This window comes from Littorina saxatilis, linkage group LG1 (assembly GCF_037325665.1).
Source record: "Littorina saxatilis isolate snail1 linkage group LG1, US_GU_Lsax_2.0, whole genome shotgun sequence".
NCBI lineage: Eukaryota > Metazoa > Mollusca > Gastropoda > Littorinimorpha > Littorinidae > Littorina > Littorina saxatilis.
The window spans coordinates 92,498,706-92,505,946 of record NC_090245.1 but is presented as its reverse complement, the minus strand read 5'-3'; positions in this window follow the sequence as shown (position 1 = coordinate 92,505,946).

Below are 7,241 nucleotides of genomic sequence, written 5' to 3'. Positions count from 1 at the left end.
AATGTGGCTTGAAAAAAAAGAGCATTAAAACCTTTAACGTAATGCAACAAGCAGAGAATGCAGAGAATATGGAATATTAGCTGTCATAGGGGTACGATACCAGTTAATCACGTTTAACCGAATGTTTGGAGATTCGAGAGTGGAGGGTGTCATTATTGAAGAGAGAGAGAGATGGAGAGAGAGGAGAGTTGGGAAAAGAGAGAGTGTGTGTAAGAAGGTGAGAGACAGAGGGCGATGGGGAGAGGTTGAGTGATCATATGAGGGGTGTTGTCAATATTAGAAAGATAGAGGGGGAGAGAAGGAGAGAGAGAGATGGGAGGGTGAAGAAAGAGAGAGAGTGTGTAAGATGCCTCCGTAAGAGATGTAGCCTAGAATAAAAGCAATGTCCCTCGATGCATGTATTATTTCTCTTAACGAGTATGAACTAAGTTATGTAAGTCATTTTTCGTAGGCCTAATATGAAAACAATAATGTTGAAGTCTGAATCCAGTATCATTATTTTGAACTGTTTCGGTCTATACATGTAGTCTGCTTAAAGCAGAACGCTTCCGTGTAGCATAAATATATATCTTTCATGTTCTCTTGGGACGGGCCAGGGAATGTGTTACAAACTAACGCTTGCTTATTAGCAAGCCCAGTCAGTTCTGTACGCGAGTAGTGAAACATGATAGCGGTCAGTGGATCAGTTACCAACATTCCTACTGACATCTGGTAGTGATTTAGTCTTGATGGTGATCGGTGCTTTCCTTCGTTAGCCACTGGACTTGTCAGTTACATTTTGACGATTATCTGAGCGACCCCTTTTACAGAAAATTCAAATAGCAACCGAACCCATTCATGGAAGATCATATAGGATGTACATTAGGTCCCTAATCACGAAGACGGTCGCCTAGAAACTCGCTCAAATATGTGATTTTTTCTTGATACATTGTTAACTAATCTAAAAGATTGGAGTTTTCCTAACAATACACACACACACAACGTATTCGTTTTGATAACAAAAATAATGATATGGCATGTATCAATAGCCGGCATGTGATAAAGGGGTAACAAAATAATAATTAACAAGTGACCATAAGGATCCTAATACTTTCCGTTTATCATCTCGTGCTGTGGTTGTTGTTTTATTATTTAAAGTCTTCTTCATCGAAATGATAAGACATCTCGGGCTGATTGGTCCTGATATGGCTCAAAAGAGTCGGCTGGACCGAAAGCAAATATCAAGTAAAGTATCTGGGGCTGATAGAACATATAGACCCTTCCTGGCCGGATAATATGGTACCTAGGGTCACCAAAGTTCAGAGCTTCTCGGCATCGACTCCGATGAGCATGCTTCCGAATAGTGGTGTCACCAGTTTTATCAGTTTTGGAGAAAAGTGGGTGCAAACGAAAACATTTAAACCATGCCTGACGGGATAATGTTGGCACTAGGATCATCAAACTACAGAGCAAATCAATATCAATCACCACAAACTGGGGCCTTAATTTCGGAGAAAATAACTGTGTCCTTACTGGAGACAATTGAGTTTGTTTGTTTGTTTGCTTAACGCCCAGCCGACCACGAAGGGCCATATCAGGGCGGTGCTGCTTTGACATAGAACGTGCGCCACACACAAGACAGAAGTCGCAGCACAGGCTTCATGTCTCACCCAGTCACATTATTTTGACACCGGACCAACCAATCCTAGCACTAACCCCATAATGCCAGACGCCAGGCGGAGCAGCCACTAGATTGCCAATTTTAAAGTCTTAGGTATGACCCGGCCGGGGTTTGAACCCACGACCTCCCGATCACGGGGCGGACGCCTTACCACTAGGCCAACCGTGCCGGTTAGACAATTGAGTACATGTATACGAAATAGCATTTCCTGACGGGATAATTTTGAGTGACACCAGGGTCATCGATCCGCAGGACATAATTATGAGCGTTTATTCCCATGGACCTCGAGCTCATAGCCAAAATGAGTTTCAATAGCTTTACCTATTTGGGAGAAATGAGTACATATATATATGTTAGTCATATTGAGAACAGACACAAGTCAAACGGGATAATTGCACTATGATCAACAAACTACTTTGTTTGAATGCAAATGTGTTGCCGGTTTGTCCCCCAGAGGGTGGACGTTTGCGTTTGTTCCGGTCAGTCTATATGTCACACAAGTCACTAAAATATCACTCACGCGAACTGTCAAGACGCAAAATAGATAAGTTGGTAAATTGCTCTCCTAACGTGACAAAACGAAAGTGTCTGAGGCAGGAGATCGAATTCCATTGGCGTCGTTAATTTAAAAAAAAAAGCTCACTGGGTGACGCAGGGGTTTGTCGGACCTGTTCTTCTTAGGGGTTGGGGAGGGGGGAGGTGTTGCGTTGTTGTTGTTGTTTTTTGGGGGAGAAGAACATTGCAGTTATGATAAAAAAAAAATTCTGTCAATATTTGTCCCGCGCTAATCTGTGTGAAATCGCTTACCGTTGCCAATCATAATTCATATATTAATACAGGTACTGGTAGCCTCAGTCACACGAAATTGCTAATTTCTGTGGTACTGGGCAACTTTCACGTTATTCCTTTTGCATGGGCATAGTGGAGGCCACCTCAATCAGGACTGGCTGGGACTAATGTGTTTATTTTTTTTAATTAAGTGGGTTTATTTGAACATTAAATATTTTTACCTACCGCCGGATGCCCTTAGGCACCCCTGAAGCTCGACATGCAGCCGTCCGGGATAAAACTGCCCGAGAATCCAATAAACACTTTAGACAACACAGTATCATGTCAAATCAAGTTCACTCTCAAACCTATCAAGTTATTATTGTTGTTACTTATTGGAATGGCAAACGGAACATCCATTGCCTATGGCTTTTGTAATGTCATAGCTGTATTTCTCCCTGAAACTTTTGCAAATTATTAGTAGGCCAGTTGGTTAGGACACTCTTGCTTCATCACGTTCTAATCACGCACGTTCGAATCCACGCGGTGTCACTTTTTTTTCTCCCTTTCCCCTACGCTACATTACTTTTCAGGGAATGTGTGCTGTTCATTGTTATTTTATTTTACTGATACGTTTTTTATAATTTAATTCGTCATCCAGCGGGGACGTTTGCGATTGTTCCATTCCGTAAGTATGTATGTATGTCACAATATAGGAACTGCGATAAATCCTGAACGGCTAAGTATTTTTCAACCAAACTTTGTAGGTAGATGTAGACACACGATAGCCTATTGCGTGCAACATTTATATTGGATAGGTCAAAGGTCAAGGTCATTACGGGGCCCGATGGTCAAAATACATAATCAGCCATGTCTCCCAAAGTTCTGGGAATATTTCAATGAAACTTTTTTTCATTACATACTCTGAGGACGGGTCTACAAAATAGCAGTTAAAAATTACATAATCACAGCAAAAATGTTTTTCTCAGAAAATCGAGTTGAATTTTTTCTTCTTTTTTTCCCCCTTAAGTTGAAGGGACTAATGTGCTGCGTCTTCATGTTTAATTTCATTTTAAAAAAAATGGTTGGCTGGTTCCAAAGTTATAAGGGTTTTAACCATCATATTTGTGGTAATCATATGACTGATAGTTATAAGGCTTCGCTGATCAGGTTAGCTAATCTACTCCACTGAATCACCATCGCTTTGAAGCTATGAATACAATAATAAATCAGTCATGATTCAGACAAGATAAGTCGACCATTGCAACAATAATAGCAATTGATAATGGTATGGATTCGCATAGACACTTTAATATCCACACCATCAGTGATTAATGAAAATCATAAAACATTTGTTACATCCCGTGAGGAGCACGAGTATTGCTAGTGATAATAATAATAAACATTTAGAATCCGAATACTTCCTAATGCAAAGAGCCCTAGTCGTTTACATAAACCGAAGATGGGGAGGTAGAACTTTTCTCTCCCTTCTTCAATGCTAGCGTTCTTGGCCAGGGCACGGTAACTTGATACCAACACGAAAAGGAACGCTGAAACCATGGTCCTGTGGCGCCGCTAACCCGTAACCGGTGGTCAGCATCTGAGTTACAGTGCTAGCTCGGCGAAGCCACGGCGAAAGGGCTACGGCTGTAACCCGATAACGGCACAGGCTGATAACAAGTTCACGCTGATATCAATGGCCTTGCTGCATCGCCAACTACCCTTCTGAGGCTCGGGCACCCCGCTGCACTTCTGGTGGCCCAATCGGAGGTTCCTCTGCTAGCCACCGATGCTCTGGTTGCTTCAATTGATCAGTCATACTGCCGGAGACTAAGGATTAAATCCTAAAGAATTTATTTTATAATGGCTGCGCTCAGCATGGAACACTTAACATGCATACACAATTCGACTCCATTTGAAGATCGCACGGCCGAGATATGATCGATTAAAAGTTCGATACAGAGAGATCATGGCATCACTCGCCTGCCATTCTGCAGCAGGAAGAGGGGGGGATGAGGGGTTCCTGGATAGAGGGTAAGGGAGGCTGGCTATCAGTAATCTGATCGCCGTGACCGCGCGCTCGCCGGATGCTCTCACCATAACTCTGGTCTGACAGCACAACCTGTCTTTGATACCATCTTGCTGGAATCTTCACAGTTTGATTATTTGAAGCAGTTTTTCACTTCAGTCTTTGTGATACACCAGAGCTGCATGGACGATTATTTGTGGTCATCTACAACTTTAAAACAATGAAGGTTAGTTTTGGTTTGACTATTCCATAAAATACTTTAACTGAAGGTTTTACTGTCTGTACTGCCGCCTGAAAAACTCTCTTTTAGCAAGGATTTGTATGGCTGAACATTCCAGTCAAAATTCCTATTTTCATGTGTTTTAGTTGTTTTCCTCTAGAATCAACTGATTACATAAGTCACATGCAGGACGCACTATATATTATTGTGGTATTTAATGGTGGTGCTGTTATCAATGTTGAACATTACAAATTTGTGTTCATGAAAACTATTTTACTTACAGCACTTCAAAGGCTACCACAATGGATGATCCATTAAAAACCTGTCCAATATGCAACGAACCATGTGACGTCGAGTTTAATACCCTGGGAAAGAAAGGATGTGCAAGTATGTTCTCTCTCTTGATTTGTTTCAATTCTTATGATAAATTTGAGTTTCTTAGTGTTCTGTATACTATAACGTTTGTTTGTTTGTTTGTTTGTTTGTTTTATGTCCTTTTTTATTTTGTTTGTTTTTGTTCTTTTGTTGTTTTTTTCCTTTGGTGTTCTTTTACATGTTGTGCTGTATTTGTAGTTTGTTGTATTACTGGGTGTCATCCAGTGAGACTTATCAAAGCAAGTGTGTGGGGTCATAGCCGGTTAACAAATTGCGTGCTTCTGTTGAAATGTCTATAAAAAAGAGTTTGTAGTGAGCAATGTTATTTGTTTGTTGATACAGGAATCAAGGATTCGAGCCAGAGAAGACAGAACAGAACCGTTCAGCCTACAGTTGGTCAAAGGGTGCATATCGAGTGTCGAAGGGATTACACCAACGACAATAATATCGAGAAAGACTTAAGACAGCAAAACAGAGATACCGATAAGACTGAGCTTGGAGAGCGAAGCACACGATCTAAGCAACACAGATTTGACTTTGCAAGTTGCTGCTTTTTCTGTGGGACTCGGGTAAATCTTTCCAAAACACGTGGACCTGATGAGGCATACAGAGTCAGAACATTATCTTTACAAACTGAAATTTTGAAAAAATGTGACGAAAGAAATGATGAGTGGGCAGATATCGTCAAGGGAAAGCTTGAATTTGCAAGAGACCTGCATGCAGCAGATGCTGTGTACCATATAACTTGTAACTGTAACTTCAGAGCGCTTGGTCTGTCAATTCCCAAACGTTATAATGACAAGCCAGGTGCATACGCACTGACAAACGCTCCAAGCCGAAGTGTGGGTAGACCACCGGACACTGAAAAACTTGAAGCTTTTGAGAAAACAGCAGAATATCTCATTAACCACGATGACGAACAGATCACCATTGGAGAGCTTGTGCAGAAAATGCAAGAGTTCAGTGGAGGGGTTGGTTACACCACCAAATGGATGAAGGAAAAGCTCTTGGAGAGATTTGGTGAAAAAATCATCATAGCGAACATTCTGGGCAAGTCTAATGTTGTAACATTCCGCACAACAGCTAAATCCATTCTTCATGATTTCTACAGTTCTCCGAAGACTAATGACGACGAAAGTGAAAAACTGAAGCTGGTGAAAGCTGCTGCAGCACTGATAAAGAATGAAATAAAATCTGCTTCTGCAACGACAAACAAGGAATATCCAACATCAGAGGATATTTCTTCAGGGGCGTACAACCTGGACTTTGTTCCCCAGTCCCTTCAGCTTTTCCTGCGTTTGATTTTCAGCGAAAAAGATGCTGACAATAAAATTGCATCTGTGGGACAAGCAATTGTCCAGGCAGCTCGACCTAGGGTTGTCATCGCCCCACTTCAAATTGGACTTGGAGCCCAAATGCACCACCATTTTGGCTCCCGATATCTGATCGATGTGTTGAATGCGATGGGCTTCTCGTCTTCCTACACAGAGGTGCAGAGATTTGAGGCAAATGCAGCTGTGTCCCAAAGTACAGATATTCCAGGATGTGCCAAGAATGTGATTCTACAATACGTGGCTGACAATGTGGATCACAATTCCTGTTCCTTGGATCGATACAATTCTTTCCATGGTATGGGAATGATTGCAAGCCTGCAAGACCTTCATGGTCTGGAGCGATGCAGGCTGTCCACAACGACCGTCACCCTGGTAAGTCGAGCGTTTTCTTCTTGCCAATGATCGACATGAACCCTGGTGATCTGACTTGCATTCACTCTACACTGCTGTTCACGGCGAAGGAAGCAAAGAGACATGGCTCGACTCCAGTGCTCACTTTCGACCAGCCCCTATTTTGGAAAGCCCATGAGATCGTCGCCAACAAACCTGATGATGCTGACTTGGCCTCCATTGTTCTAAGGCTTGGAGGTTTTCACATGGAAATGAGCTTACATTCTCCTGTACAGGAATACTTATGTTTTTGTAGAACAAAACCTTCACAAAGATGATGTTTGGTTTAAAATGAGTACAGTATTCTACTTTTAGTTGAAAACAATAAATTTGACCTTGTGTACCAATTACTTTGGAATTTCCCCTGTGTGTGTGTGTGTGTGTGTGTGTGTGTGTGTGTGTGTGTGTGTGTGTGTGTGTGTGTGTGTGTGTGGGTGTGTGTGTGTGTGTGTGTGTGTGTGTGTG